The 16,584-nt window shown below is 47.3% G+C and overlaps 1 pseudogene; it reads right to left on the bottom strand.

Moving 5' to 3' along the window:
• Nucleotides 1–6,766: 6,766 nt before the first annotated feature.
• On the bottom strand, nt 6,767–12,209 carry LOC118579483 (annotated as a pseudogene).
• Between the last annotated feature and the right edge of the window lie 4,375 nt (nt 12,210–16,584).

Below are 16,584 nucleotides of genomic sequence, written 5' to 3'. Positions count from 1 at the left end.
TGTCCCAGGAACCTCACTTCTCTGCTTCCTCAGCTCTGGGATTGCAAGTGCATGCCATCACCCACAGTGTTGTGTCTGTGGGTTCTGAATATTGATTCTGTGTCTTCACACTTTCAAGACCAGCACTCAGATGACTGGACTGTCTGTACATCCTCTAGATCTCAGTGCAGAAAACAGTTTTAAATTAGCACATGTAAATTATACACAACAATCAGGTTCACTATGGTGTTTTTATACATATACTTAGTGGGTTTTGATCACAGTCACCACCACTGTTACCCCCCAGGCCCCTTTCTTGTTCCCATCTTCTTTCTCCAACTTCCCTGTTTCTTTCATCTGTGTTTATTTCTTTTTCTGGTGACCTGATGTGTTTCATTTTGATTGCTCACTAGAGCTTTTTTTTTTTTTTTTCTCACTGGAGCTTGCGGGAGGGTTTGTATGTATGATCATGGGCAGCTAGCCACTGAAGAAAATGTGTCTTCCTCTTCGTCAACCTTTAATTAGGAGTGGGCCACATGAGCCCCACTTCCATGACAGGGCACTGGCAGACCTAACCTTGTGCAGACCTCAATACCACTTCTTATTTTATCAGAAAGATCATGTCAGGCAGAGGCAGGCTGATCACTGTGAGTTCAAGGCTTAGCCTGGTCTACAGAGCTAGTGCCAGAACAGCCGGGGCTGCACACAAAAAAACATGTCTTGGAAAACAAAAAGACCCACATCTTTAAATGGCAATGTATTTTACGCGTTAGTCAGTTTGGTGGCTGGCATTGCCCTGCTGTCTCCCAGAAGCTGTGGTTGGACTCTTCATGGGTTTTTTGACTTAGCGATCACTCTAGCCCCAGCTCTAGAGTGCTTCAGAATTGTTCCTAATGAAGACGCCAGGAAAAAGTCCATATTTCTACACTTTTTAAACTTTTTTCTTTTAACATTTATTTACCCTTTTCTAATTTTGCTTGTGTATGTATAAAAATACTTTGGTCATATCTCCATGATTCTCTTGTTCCACTCCCCCTGCTGCACCCAATCTCTTCTCCGTCAGCCCTTTCCCGCTCCCAGATATTTACTCATTATTTTTGTAGCTCACTGAATATAACTGGGGTTGCTCTCATGAATGGTTTGAGGGGTACTTGCTTGAGCAGGGGCAACTTTTTAGTGGCTATACCATAAAGGAATGCCACTCCCCTCCCTCAGCAACCGTTAACTGCCTCAGAGAAGGAAATGTCTTGTGATTGCCTCTCCCATCCATGATGGAATGATGATGGACCCCCGACTTCATTTTTAAGAGCAATTTAGGGTCATAGAAATATTAAGCAGGCTGGGCAGTGATGGTGCATGCCTTTAATCCCAGCGTTTTGGAGGCAGAGGCAGGTAGATCTCTGTGAGTTGGAGGCCAGCCTGGTCTACAGAGCTAGTTTCAGGACAGCCAGGGTTGTTACACAAAGAAACCCTGTCTTGAAAAAGCAAAAAAAAAAAAAAAAAAGGAAAAGAGATATTAAGCAGGAGGTATAGACAGCTACTCCATATTATCTAGGCCCTCATGAGCCTCTCCAACTATTAGCACTGACCAACATGGTCCAAGTGTGACAACTGCTGAGCCACAGGGACATGTTATTACCAACTACCATCAAAAGCCCATGGTGTACACTGGGGTTCACACTTGGCGTGCATCTAGAGCAGCAGTTCCCAACCTGTGGGTTGTGACCCCTTTGGGGGTTGAGTGACCTTTTCACAGGGGTTGCCTAAGACTATCCTGCATATCCAATAATTGCATTGCGATCCATAATGGTGGCAAAATTACAGTTATGAATTAGCAATGAAAATAATTTTATGGTTGGGTGTCACCACAACAGTAGGAACTATATTAAGAGGTTGCGGCATCAGGAAGTTTGCGAACCACTGGTCTAGAAGATCCTGACAAATGTGTAGTGACAGGCACCTGCCACAGAAGTGACACAGACTGCTCTCACTCTGAGAACCCCTCTGATCTCCCCTGCAGTTTGACACTTGCCCTCTACTGAAATCCCCCTGTCTTTTGAGAAGCTGAGGATGAGTCCTACAGCAGGCACTGAGCGTTCCCATGGCTTTCATGTCCTTTGTAGATGGCCTCCCACTTTCCAATTCCTTAACCCTAAAAGCCTTTCTTCTTTGCCCTAAAAGAGGGGCATGTGGAAGAGAGGTGGAGAACTTGACAGCCAGGGGCCCTTCCTGTAGCCCCCTTCTCTGCTGACCTTGTCTGTGACCTTGTCGGTGACCTTGTCTGTGACCCATCAGAACACAACTGTGAGTGCTGCATCGGAGCTCTCGTGTTCTCATTCAGCTGGTACCACTGAGTTCCCTCTGCATGCACAGCATGAGAAGACAGCAAGGAGGAGACAGGAGAGTGATGTGAGGAGCCTACCAAGCATGGTGGGTAAACACACACACACACACACACACACACACACACACACACACACACACTCACACATACACACACGCGCACACACACACTCACATGAGTAGAGCCTACACATACCATTTGCCCTCTGTTTTCTAACATGGTCTCTTATGAGTGCTCCTAAACTGTTTATACCAATTACAGCCTTCCTTTCTTCAGGAACCTCAGGATTGGGGGTCTCCTGGCTTCCTTAACTGTTTCTCTTGCTTCTGGTACTTTTGGGGAATGACCCTGACTCAGACTTGCCATTTATATCTCTGCACAGTCTTTGGGAGTCAGTGTTACAGAGACAGGGTGGAGTTCCCCACCTGCTTGGTTTTCTGTTTCCTCTGTCTGCAAGTGTGGGGTAGAACACTAATCCTACCTTGCTAGTTCTTCAGGGCGCTCTGAACAATGCGCATACACCTTGGGCATTTTCTCTTCAATTCTAGATGTATTTTTATTATTCTTCCCCTTCTCCATCTCTTCATTTCTTTTTGTGTGTGACATATGTGTGGCTGTGTCTTTGTGTGCACATGTTTTGCAGTTGCCCATGTATGTGTATATCATGTGTCTGGAAGGCAGAGGTTGACATTGTATCTTTCTCAGCCATTCACCTTATTTTCTGAGATGGATCTTTCACTGATTCTGCCTCACTGGCTGGCCAGCCAGCCCCAGGGTCCACTGTTTCCATAGTTTTCCTCATGACACTAGAGTTATGGATGTGACACTGTGCTCAGGCTTTCATGAGTGTTGGGGATCTCAAATGAAGACCTCGTACTTGAGCAGCAAGCTCTGAATGGACTTAGCTTTATCCCAGCCCTAGCTCCAGAACTCAACAGAGCTGAGTTCTTAATGAAGACTCCGTGAAAAAGTCCATTTCCCTGTTCTGTCCAGCTTTTAAATGGCATTTACATCCCTTCCACCTCCCATTCCTGGAAAGATGGCTCCAAAGCTTTCCTATGCAAAAGTTAGCAGACTGCACATGCTGCTCCATGTCACTTTCTTCCCGCAGTTGGTGGTGGTTTTCCCTATACTCCACCGACTGCCCTTACACAGACACCTTTTCTACCACTGAGCACTGCCGTGGGTTAGTCCAATAAACTGTTCTCCATAGATAGGAAGGTAGATGTCTTGAAACTTTTGTTGTTACAGAAGTGTTACAAGGATTCACCACACGTGTATTTTCTTTTTCTGTGTGAATGGAGAGACCTTGTGGACATATCCTAGATGCAGGTCCAGCAGCCAGAGAGTGAAGGTGTTGGTCATTTTGTTAGATTTTCTCATAGAACCTTCTTCAGGCGTATCCATTATTGTTCAGACAACCCCCTTTCAGAGAGAGGAGAGAGAGAGAGAGAGAGAGAGAGAGAGAGAGAGAGAGAGAGAGATCAGATAGTGATCAACCCACTGGTACAGATGCCTAGCATCTTCCCGTGCTTCATTTGCCCTGATTGTGGAGGTCTTTTGGGGGCACGCTAGAAAACCATGAATGGAGCCCATGGCCATCCATCTGCATGTACGCCACTGCACACTTCACGACTCCAAACAGGGTGTCCAAGGGAAGCTGAAGGGCTTATTGTCTGCTTTTGTGGCATGCTTAGGCTATCTTCCAGAAGCTGGGGTGGAACTCTTCACACAGGCTCATAGGTTCTCCTGTCCTCAGAGAACCAGATCTGGGTATGTAACCAAACACCATGGGGTCCATCTTGGTTCCTGAACTGACTACATAAACGCAGCTAAGACAAAAGGTAGGAGGAAGACATCACTGGCCACTGGCAAGGAGAGCAAGGGGCCGTTCCCAAAGGGATGCTAGCCCTGAACAAAGGAGAGGTGAGGACTAGGTTGGGGGGCTGCCTAGACTCAGACAGCAGGCACTTTGGGGAGGAGACATTCCTGCACATATCTAGTTGGTGAATATAGTTTTAGTTGGAAACAAAGAAAAGGGGATTTTGAAGTACATCAGCACAGGGGTCTGCCCCTGAGGTGTCTGCCTTGCTTAGACTCTAACAGGTTGCCTTTGAGATACTTTCCATTCTTGAGAGGGTCAGGCATAAAGGTCATGTTCTTTCTGATGAATGGGGGTGCCACACCTGTCTAGTTATAGTACTAAAACTCTCTTGTTGCAGAAACAAGATAGGTCTTAGTATTACCTTGTGCAGTCTAGCCTTGCAGCTTGAGTGAGTACATATGTATACAACTGTTTTGTTAAAATAACTTAAAAGTGACATAAATCATAAATTAAATCAACAAGCTTCAGATTTGTGATTTATGTAGTCACCAAATATATGACATCCTAGGAATCCAGGCAAAACCATAGTTAAACAATCACGTCAGCTAAAAGATAAAGATAAAATAAAGATTTCCCATAGTCTCATTCTACAGTAATACTGAATGTGGTTGTAAGCTTTTGGTTAGAACACAAGATGCTTACACCCATGTTGTGCACATGCTATGCCAGAAACATAGATGAACATATTTGTGTTTTTCTATAGTATCAAAATTTATTGAAGAATAATAAGTTCATAAGGTTTAGTGCTTTCAATGACAGCAATTTGTCATATAATCCTGCTTGCCTTGGAAATCCAGCAAAGGCTAACACAGGTTCTTTTGCCCCAATCTTTTTTTTTTGGGGGGGGGGGGTTGAGACAGGGTTTCTCTGTGTAGTTTTGCACCTTTCCTGGAACTCACTTGTAGACCAGGCTGGCCTCGAACTCACAGAGATCTGCCTGGCTCTGCCTCCCCGTGCTGGGATTAAAGGTGTGCGCCACCACCGCTCAGCTTTTTGTCCCAATCTTAATTACTAGTATCAACTCTCATATCACACAGCACACAGTAAATATGTATATATTTATATATATTAATATATGTGGTTTACAAAATGAATACAAGTTAAAGAGGCTGAAACAGAGTTCAAGAAGTGAGCTGAGGAGTCTGTATCGATAAGACAAGAAACCAGACCTGTGCCGAAAGGGAGCAGCTGCTGCTGCTGCTGAAGTCAGGGTTTGAGAGAAGATGAGCTTAATTGCGAGGGGAAAGGTCAAGCTGTGGGTCAAGAGCAGGAAATGCTGTGTTCAGGTTCAGGTTGAGTAAAGAGATAGGCAGTCGAGCAGGCTGTGTCAATGGTAGGGAACTAGGCAGATCCAAAGTTTCAAGGACAGTGAGGAGTCCTCAGTCAGTCCTTGATGCACACCCCCAGTGTCAGATGACAGATTAGTGTGGGGCCACACCGTCTCAGGACTAGGTTTCCATCACTATAAGGGGGTTCAGGTGAAGGCATCTCACCCTTTCCTTGGTTTGATGTGTTCAATAAATTCATGGGTCTAGTTTCTCTGATATGGTTTTAAATGCTCATGTGTTCATGTCTCAGTTCACACCGTGAATTTACAGGGTGATTCCCCTTCCACTCCCAAGAATAACTCATTGACCAGCCTGACTGAAGGTGAAGTTTCTGGGTCAACTCAGGGCCTGAAGTCACCCTGCTCCCTTAAAATGGAGGCAAAGCTTCTTGTGAAGTAGAATTTCTTGTGAAGGACAAAGCCCACCCTGAAGAAAACGTGAAATAGCAGAGTAGCTCCTAGCCTGGTCTCAATACATGGAAGAGTTAAGCTGTATAAACTAACAGACCAAGCAGGATAACAGGATTCATTTCCTGTTCTGGCTTTTAACATAGCTTACTGTGCTTTGGTTAGAAGGTGAGGGGCCCAGATGAGATGTGCCTTGGCACAGGGGGCAGTTGTCCCATATAGACAGGATGCGACAGGGGGACCCCCACAGCAAACTCTGAAACATTGTTCCTGATTCTCAAGATGACAACACAGGATTCTTGAAAGGATGTCTTTTTTATTTATCTGGAAAATCCAGGACATCCTTCTTGGGCAGCAGCATCTCATTGAGGAACACAGAGTTTAAAGGAATAAGTCCCAATGAGCAGTCTTGAGTTAATACAAGAGATCCTAACCCCATCTCCTTTGGAGTGTGGTTATTGTTGGAAAACAGTTGAATGACTAGGAAGATGTGTTACTGAGTCCCAACTATCATGTCCAAATCAACACTATAATGCATAGGAATGTATGGCTTTTGTCAAGTAAGTGTATGTGTAGATGAGTGCTGTGGGTAGGCCATTCTGGGATACCAAAGGTGGCATGGGTTGTGTATCTTGGCCTTTATCATTTTGTTAGCGTAGAAGGTAAGATTCCAGATACAATTGAAGCTGTAGACTGTTGTGATTGCATGCAACACCAACATACATGAGTCTACTTCCACGTACAAGATGAAGACCCCTTGGAAGCCGGAGATAAAGAAGCACTGAAGGGACACTGGCACTGGCATCTCAGAGACATGAAGGGCTCATGGACAGCAGACAGAGTGGTCACTGTCACAGTGGTGAATGACATCCAGGAAGGTTGCTGTGTCAATGCCAAGGGCTAACTCATCAGTGACATTGCCAAGGCGTAAGCTCATACCCACCTGCCTTGTCAGAATATGTAAGGTGTGTCCTTCAGACATGCTAAAGTTAGTTACATGCCCTCCTAGGCTCTATGCCAAACCTCAAAGTTTAGCATAATGATATGCAGCCAGAGCAAGAATACAGCTAGAAGGGAAACCCCATTTTCCACAGAGCACACGGCTGTCTTCTAGGTTCTACTCTAGACAGCAGGAGTGGTCCACGATGGGGCCAGCCATCTAGATAGACTCCCATGGGGCTTGTGATGAGAGAAGACTGAGGACTTCTCTCTGTTCTTGGGCAGTTGGTCCACAAAGACCTTTGTGTCCACTTCTCCACCCTCATACATCTGAGACAATTCAGAAATAGCTGCTGCATGATAAACCAGTTCACACTGGCTGAACTAGATGCCATGCTGGGCCTGCATGCCTACCTGTAACAGCCAAGCAAGTGCTGTTACAGACCTGGAGGGAGAAGACAGCAATGTCCAGAGAAAACTTATAGAAGGGCTTGGTGGCCTCCTTCAGCATGTTGTAGAGGAGGCCACACTTGGCTTTGGACATGAGTCTGGATGCCCAGGATGCATGGTGCTCTGGGCTAGGGAACAATTCTTGCATATAGAATGGCTGTGGCAAGAGTCCCACAGTAATCTCAGTGATGGTGGCATGTTCCCGGATTCTAAAGAGGACATGGGCTCCCACACAGGATGTCTTGTTCCTTTATCCAGATAATCCAAGATGGCATTTTTGTTTGCCAGCATCTCATTGAGGGACATGGGGTTCTTGGCCAAAGTCAGTGTGCTGGATAGCTGCAGCTCCAGCTCTATCTTGTTCATCAGGAAGGTGTGTAGGACATTCAGCTCATGGCCACTGAGTTCAAAGAACATTGCTCCTTGTTGTTTATGGCCCGCAGCCGCTGGGGCCCTCTTCTGGTAGTTTGTGGTATCAAGCTTGTTGTGCTACCTCCATGGTCTGGAAGAGGAGAGGACTTGGGTATTCTCCTTAGAGTCCCTTGTCCCTAAGCCTCATCCTGTTCCTACTCACCAAACTCCTTCCTAATACGGTAACGTAAGCTGGAGGCTGTGGTTTCATACTTCTCAATCATCCAGGTCCCATGATCATCTGCTTATTTCCTGTCTCACCTGTGGAGCTCTTATACTATTTCTTGCCTGGAGAGGCTTCTGAATGTTTAAGTGGGGGACCATTTCCTAGTCAGGCATGCCGTGAGTCTCGGAAGTCCAAGGTTTTGTCCTTAAGGGCTGCGACATGGCCCAAGGCACTAGGAGCTAGACAGATTCCAGGCAGACAGACAGATAGGGAAAGGGGCCACGGATAGGTAATGAGAAAGATAAGCATCCAGCTTCTTCCCCACCTTCTGACCCCCAAAAAAGGTCTTGAGGGCTTTACCTCCCTACAGCAGCCACCCGCACCTCAACTGAGCTACCCAGGCTGGGTCAGACATGCCCAAGGCTGGTCCTGAACACATTTATCTGAAGCTGTAAGTAGGTCAGCTCTCCTTTCTTTGTTTAAACTGACCAACCCAAAACTAGGGGAAGGGGACCCATTTGTAGCCATCAAAAGCACTTAAAACCCCGACCCTTCAGACAAAAAAACTCATTACAGTTCCCACAGTGCTTTTCAGTCTCTCTCCGCCTCTGTGTCTCCCTGTCTCTGTCTGTATCTCTTGATCTCCCTGTCTGTCTGTCTCCGTGTCTCTTCACCTTTAACAGTGTCCCTGTTGCTGTCTGCTGTGTCTGGAACTTGTCCTACCTTTTAATTATTTAATTAACAAAGGAAATGTTCCCCCATCAAGATCTATAGATGGGGACACTACGTCCTGGAGGGACAGAAGGCGGCACTAACAGCAACATTGCCCTTTGATGGACCAGACGACCTTTCTGATGGGTGCGTTTGGGAGCTCAGTTAAGTCACTCAAGTGCAGACCCCTGAGTCAAGCTCCCTGGGTTCAAGTCCTGGGACATCACAACACTGAAGACTACCTTGTGTGGCCTTGGCCCCGCCGTTTAAATGCCAGCCAGTAAAGAGGATGATGGCACAGAGTTCCCGCATAGGATGTGTTTTTCCTTTATCAGAAAATCCAGCACATCTCTGCTGAGCAGCAGTGTCTCCCAAGGTATATGGAGTTCTTACCCAAAGAAAATGTGTTGGATAGCCCTAGATCCAGGTCCTCTCTGTTTATCTGGAAGGTGTTTACAGGTTCTAACCCGGACAACTCAAGTCCTAGAGTACCAGTGCCTGCCATTCAGGGTCTGCTCGGGGTCCTCTGTAACACCAAGGTGGCAAGCTGCTCCTCGGCATCCACACAGCTCTGGAACACAGCAGAGGAGCAGCGGTGTGTGTGTGTGTGTGTGTGTGTGTGTGTGTGTGTGTGTGTGTGTGTGTGTTGTGTGTGTGTGTGTGTGTGATCTTTTCCCATCACCTGAACTTCCTTGCCCCAGCTGAAGCCAGGCCTGTAGCCTTGGGCCCTTACTAAGGTTCCTAGAACTGTCTGGGCCCCTGTGTGTGTCATTTCCTCCTTTTCTTGAAAATCTCTTCAAGTCTTTCCTGTTTAGGTAGCCTTATACATTTCCCTCTGTTTTGGGTGTTATCTAAGTGGGGGAACATTCTTCAGCCCCAGGTGTACCGTGAGTCACAACGGCCCAAAGCTTGGTCATCAAGGGCTAACCTATGCTCCTGTCCTGGTAAGGCAGAGGGCAATGGTAGCAGCCGAGCTACCTTTAGATTGTAGAAATTAGAATGTGTTCAAAACACAATTCACCCCTCTTGGTGACATAAATGTTCTGGGAGTTCCCAAGTGTTTTCTCATTGGATTGAAGACCTGCTCCAGTGTGATGGAAACCATACCTGCCACCATTGAAGGAGGCAAGAACTCATGGCTAGATAGGTCCTAGGTCCTAGGGGGACAACCCAGTACTATAAGCCAGCTATATGCATAATGCCATTATTATACCCACAGGTCAGGCCATATCTCACTTCTCATTTGTGAAGCTTCTCCTTGCGGTAGATGGTAATTAGCAGAGACCCATGGTCAACATGCAGAGAAAAAGCAAACCTGCAGAGTTCTCAGAACTAAGGTCCGATGCAATGAATTACCCTTTTGGGAATGTGTTCTGAAAGTTAGTGTAGACTTCCCGAGTCAGCCTCCTGGATGGAGGTGCCTGGATGTAAGTCCTGGGCAACCTTCCTTAGTGTTGGATTTGAGGGTTGTGTATCCAGGAGTCATAGCCTTGGAGGGAAGTGCAGGATTTCTTCACTTGTTTGCCTTTCTGTCTTCCTCTGTCCACAGCACCAGGGTGGGGATGTCCTCATTCACCCATTTAGTTCTTCAGGTTGCCCCACATGCCTGGGGTAACACCTTTTCATCGTGGGATCTCTCTTTTGTGTGTGTGTGTGTGTGTGTGTGTGTGTGTGTGTGTGTGTGTGTGTGTGTGTGTGCATCCTGTGGAGGTCAGAAGCAGATATTGGGTGTGTTATTCACTGACTCTCTACCTCATTTTTTGAGACAAGGTCTCCCACTGAGATTGGAACTCACCGACTCTCCCAGACTGGCTAGAGTGAGGCCAAGGGATCTACCTCTATCCCCTGATCCCACCTCAGTGAGAGGGTTACAGACAAGCACCACCGTGCCAAAGTTTATGAGGCTGTTTGGGATCTGAACTCAGGTCTTCCTGGTGTGGCAAGCACGGTACTGACGGAGCCATTGTCCCAGTCCCAGCTCTGGGATTCTTCAGGGCTGTGTTGCAGATGGAGCCATGATGGAAAAGTCTGTTTCCTGCTCCTGCTTTTCCAGGGTATCCAGAAGCCCTTCTACCTCCCCTTCATGGAGAGATGGCTTTTTATTCTTTTCTCATCCTTACATAAAAGTCAGCTTACTATTCATGTAGTCTGTCATTTTTCCTCCTCCCACTTAATATACGCCTCTGGCTTTTCCTTATCATCTACAGACTTTCCTGACTCACAGTTTCCCCATCACCCAGCACCAAGAGCAACCATGTCCCAGCTCAGTGAATGCTTATCCCCACAGAAGGAAAGCAGGCTACAGACAGTAGTGCAATGAATCAGTACACACACATCTTTCCTGTGGTTCTAGAGAGCTTAGAGACATCTCCTAGGTGCTGGGCTATTAGCCGAAGCATAAAGGTGTTGGTATTTTTATTAATTCCCTTAGACTATCTTCCTTCAGCGTGCTCATCATTCGTGTTGGACAGTTCCTCTGCAGCTTCCATGAGAGGGAGCCAAAAGTCTCAGATTCCGAAAACCCTACTGATATCTATTATCCCAGTGGACTTCCTTTGCCTTGGTCATGTGGTCTTTGGTGGGAAGGGGTTTCTCTACACAAGAGTGAAGCCTGAGGCCACCTGTCTGTGTGTGGCCCGTGTCCTCCCCCTGCTTCTAACAAGTGGTGTACTAGGGTGGAAACTAGTGGGGTTTTAGTCTGACTCTGTGGAGTTCTGGGACTATTAGCCAGGGTCTGAGGCTGTGGTCTTCACACAGGATTGCAGGTTCCATCATAGTTGAAAGGAGGCATCAGACAGGCCCTGTCTTTGGGTATCCGATGTAGTGGGTAGCCATTCCAGCCTTGGCCTTTGGATGTTGGTGAAATTATTAAGGTGACTCCACGTAGTTAAAAGGGAGGTTTATTTTGTGGGGTAACTTACAAATGAAGGGATAGGTTGCAGGGTCTGGAACCTGGAAAGGTATGGTGTAGTCCAGGGGTGTTCTCTGGAGAACTCTGCTCAGTCTACTTCCAGCGTCCAGGCACCAAGAGAAGCCTCTCCTCTCGATCCTGGGTCTTCAGCGTCCTCCCTCAGCCCCACCTTGTAGGCGTGACCATTACCGAAGCCTCAATGGGGGTTGGAACTTCCAGGCCAAGGCTGGAATGGCTACGCACTACAAGCCAGTGTCTGACAGAGTTGTGGCCACTGTTTAAGGGTTTCTCAGGATGCCATAGGAAAAGTTAAAAGGCTGGAGTGAGAAACCTACAGACTTTGGGGTGCTCCTGGGCTCTTATGAAAATGACAACACAAGCTTCCCACACAGATGCATTTTTTCCTTTATTCAGAAATTCCATCACACCCTTCTTCTAGGGCAGCAGTGTCTCAATGTGGAACACAGAGTTCTTGTCTAGATCTGTGTGCCGGATGGCTGCAGCTGCAGCTCTGGCCTGCTCATCAGGACAGGGCGCACAGCCTCTATCTCCTGGGCGCTCAGGTCTGTAAACACCCAGACCTAGCCATTCAATGTCCAGAGGAGTGCTCTGCATGACCATCTGTAGGATGAAGATGATCACCCAGCCCAGTGCCAAGCTCTTTTGTGCCAGTCCCATGGCTCTGGATCTTAGCAGAGCAGAGAAGATGATGATGTAGGTGTGTCTCTCTCCAAGCCAGCACTCAGAGCACACTGTCTCTAGGCCCTGTCTTGTGCTTCATCCTTTACCCAGCTGAAGCCAGAGTTGGAGTCTCTGGGTCCTCACCCACAGCTCACAGTGCTGTCCAGACCCCTGTGTGCATCCAGCTGTTTCCTTCCTCTTCTGGAAATCTCTTATATTCTTTCTTATCTGGACATCTTCCACGTTTCCCCCTTCTCTTGGTATTATTTCACTGGGGGAAATTTCTTAGTATAGCCCACCAGTCACAGCAGCCCAAGGCTTGTTCATCCAGGGCAACAAGGGCTTATGTCCTGGTGGGACACTTGTCTGTATTGACAACAAAGCCACCATTTTCATACTGCAAATCACCTTCTAGGGGCATGCATTTCGAAATGTAGTGTGTATGTTTAAGGTATGGTTTTTAGGGTTCAGCTGCCTGTGTTCAATTTCTGGTACATTATAACACTAAGGACTACTTGTGTGACCTTGAACATGCTATTTAAAGTCCTCTCTCATCTTAACTGTGGGATGGGAATGATAGGAGCAGCATGCCATTTTCTAAGGTCACAGAAGGAAACAGTAAATACAAAGTGTGTGAGACATTACTGACCTTCCAGGAGTGCGTGTTGGATGCATCTCTCTTTAAAGTGAACCTGCTGATATAGTTCAGACCACAGCGCTTGGGAGATTTTGAGTAACACAGACTGTCTGGACTGAGCCTAGTTTGTGAAGCCAGGATGGGCAGACTCTAGTCCCACTTAGCCATCTCTGGACTCCAGTTGTGTATCAAAGTTGGTGTCTCATGACCACCAATGATGTCAGAAGGGACTGGCCTGCCTAGGAGAAAGCCCCAATGATTGACCCGGGGAATTCCCCTAGAGCTTGCAGGAAGACAAGAGTTGTGGTTGCTTTTTGTTCTTGGGCAGTGGGCCCTTGAGGGCCACGGTGTCCAGTTTTCCACCCTTGTATTTCTAAGCCAGTTCCTTTGTGCTGCTGTAGAAATTGCTTTTACATAAGGGCAGCTCTGCTCTCCAGTGCTGAACACCTGTGCTTCCATGAGTCCCGAGTTCTTCAGTCCAGTAGGGGGCAGTAAGTGGCCTTCCATATGGTTCCCCTAGAGAAACCAGCTAGCTATGCACTTTCCTGGCTCTGCTACAGGGACCATGTGCTGGGCGGTCAGACATAGAACAACACAGTCCTAGAGTGAGAATCTGGTGGTTTAAAGAAGAAACTCATTCAGGGCCTTGGTGGCCTCCTCCAGCACGCCATAGAAGAGGTCATACTCTTCCAGAAGAGTCTGGAAGCCCAGGACCAGTATTACCTTGGCCAGGCGACCGTGCTCTAATTAAATGGTCTATGGCAGAGGCCTGATAGCAAACTGACCTTCGAGTGGTCCTGGCCACCAAAGAGAGGACATTGAATCCCTTGTGTAGAGTGTGATTTTTCTTTATCCTGAATATCATTACATCCTTCTTCTAGGGCAGCAGCATCTCAGTGAGGAACATGGAGTTTGTGGGCAAAGTTGGTGTCACAGATGGCTGCAGCTCCAGCTCCATCATCTTTTCCAGTAAGCTTTATAACCTTTAGCCCACAAGCACCCAGGACCCAGAACACTCAGGTGTAGCAGACTTTCTTGGACTGTCAGCCCCCAAATCATGACATGGAGACATATTATTAATTATGAATGCCCAGCCTTAGCTTAGGCTTGTTTTTAGTTAGCTTTTTTTTTAAAAAAAAAAAAACCAAACAAACCTTAAACTAGCCCATTTCTATTAATCTATGTGCTGCCTGAGGCTCATTTACCTCATCTACATACCGTCCTTCCTGCTTTTCTGATTCTTCTGCACCTGGCTGCCCCCTACTTCCAGCTGGCTGTCTGGCTTCTCTTTTCTCTCTGCCTTCCAGCTCTGCCTATCCCCCATCTGCCTAGCTATTGGACATTCAGCCTTTTATTAGACCAATCAGCTACCTTAGGCAGACAAGGTAACCCAGCAACACACTTTACATAGTTAAAGAATTATACTGCAACACAAACAAATGTAGCACATCTTTATTAGTTAAACAAATACTCTGTTCCACACCACTCAGGCATTGTCATTAAGAGTCCACCTGGGGCATTGCCATGGCCACCTGTAACATCAGGATGTCAGTCACTTGGCCCTGTGCCTGGTTCCTTCAGGCCGGTCCCATGGCTCCAGAACTCAGCAGAAGACTTGAGTATTTCCCTCTCTGGGCCGTCAGAGGTCTTTGCCCCTGCCCTGTGTCTGCTTCCTCCACTGACTTAGCTTTGTGCCCAGCCCCAGTTGGGTTTGGAGCCCCTGGGTCCCCAGTCACGGCTCCCAGCACTATCTAGCACCTGAGAATGTGCCTACTTACTTCCCCCATCCGTGAATCTCAGTTCTTATGATTCAGATGAACTCACTCCCCAGTTCCCCAACTCCTTCTGATGTCATCTCAGTGGAGGAACATCCTTCAGCCAGGTGCAGTCACAGCAGGGCAAGGCTTAGTCATCCAGGACTACCAAGTGGTCCTGTCCTGATGGGACAGAGGGCTAGACTAACAGAAAACCCGCCTTTCTGATACAGCAAATGACCTTTAAGGGGATGTATTTAGGAAGTTAGCGTATATGCTCAAATTCAGGCTCTTGGGTTAAGCTGCCTGGGTTCAAGTCCTGGGAGTTCACACCACTAAGGACAACCTGCATCGTCTGGGTTGTGTTAAACTCTCTGGGCCTCTGTTATCTCAACTGTAAAATAGAAATGACAGCAGCAGCTCGCACATCCCCGTGAGTGACATAACATGCTCAGGACAGTGCTGGTCTTCCAGGCACTTCCACGCAGAGTGTTGGCTACACTTCATTGTAAAGCGAACCCCAATGATATTGTCTGGACCACAGCACATCAGATATTTTGAGTACTGTAGTCTGGCTGAACTATGTCCAGGCTTGAAACAAGGATGTATGTAGACAGCCCTGCCATGCTGGCCTTCTCTGGCCATGCAATGGTACACTCAGGTTGGAGTCTCTTTCCTACCAAGGTTCTATGATCTCACGTGTCACATAGGTTTGGCCTTCCTCCTTTCCAGATTGAGGGAACGCAGTCAGGCTTCTCACCCTCCAGCTCCGTCCTCACATGCCAGCTGTACCTCGTGTGTGCATGCCTGGTGCAGATGAGTGTGATGCTCAGAGACCCTGCTAGCCGCTTCCTTACTCACCCTTGTCCCTGTGGTTGGACCGGAGTGTGGTGGATCCTGAAGTGTGCAGTCACCAAGGGACCTCAGCCCAAGCACACATGCTGGCTGCTGTCACTGCCGATAGTCCTGGTTTCTCTAGATCTCAACCTGAACTGGATGGTTCTGGCCCTGTAGGGGGGCCTTTCAGTATGTCATTTCTGGACAAAGGAGTGGTCTTTTTCCCATGACAAATATTAGAAGGTTCTATTGGAATTTCACTCAAGTATCTTTTGTGTCTCTAGCCCAACTCTTCACAGCTGAAGGTGGGGTGGGGTCCAGAGGTCTTGCTTTAGTCCTGGGCCTGTGAGAGGGTGGAAGGAGTCCTTGCTGTCATAAGGAATTAATTACCTTTGGCTCCCTGAATGGAACCCTCAGGAGAATTCTGGAGAACACTCTTTCTCTTGTTGAGACAGACAGAGAGAGAACTCAAAGGTCTGTCTGTTGTATGTCATTCGCCTCCCAGATGGGGGACAAGGTCACATGCTTGGGAGCATGTCACCTAATAATGGCCTTTAGAGTAAGAATTAAGCAAAGGCTGCTCATCAAGGACAGGAGGGAGGAGCTGGATCAGAATGCCGGAGATGGCATGTGAAAAGCCTGAGGTGTTACCGTGGAGTCTGTGCTGGAGGTGCCTGAGGATGAGGACATCAATCCCTCCAGGCCTGCCCACCGGATATTCTACCAAGCCTGCCTTCTATGGGTCAGGGAGAAAACAACCCTTGTGTCCTGAGGGCAGACTTTATGGTGTATGCATGTCATGTTCTCACCCATCCAACTGTTACTAGTTCTTATAATCCTCCTACTCTGTTTGTTCTTTATGATTTTCTTTCTCTCTCCTGCGGTGGTTCCATGACATTAGAAATGATATTGAGATTGTGACAGTGGCAGGAGTTGAAGCTGTTATGCAGGTCATGGGAAAAACCCCGAAGGCTGGTGGCAGAAGACTGTAGATAGAGAGACATATAGATAGGATAGGAAGACAAGAGCTGTCTGGAACTAGCTAGAAGACAACTTGACGAATTACAGAGAGATGAAGGACTTAGGCTGAGAGGAAGCTGGCAGTCTGGTACCTTAAACCATTCTTTATACTTCCATGCTCTCT

The sequence above is a fragment of the Onychomys torridus genome, chromosome 3, assembly GCF_903995425.1.
Source record: "Onychomys torridus chromosome 3, mOncTor1.1, whole genome shotgun sequence".
NCBI classification, from domain to species: Eukaryota; Metazoa; Chordata; class Mammalia; order Rodentia; family Cricetidae; genus Onychomys; species Onychomys torridus.
Note: the sequence above shows the minus strand (reverse complement) of the source record. Positions and strands in the feature narration are given on the sequence as shown.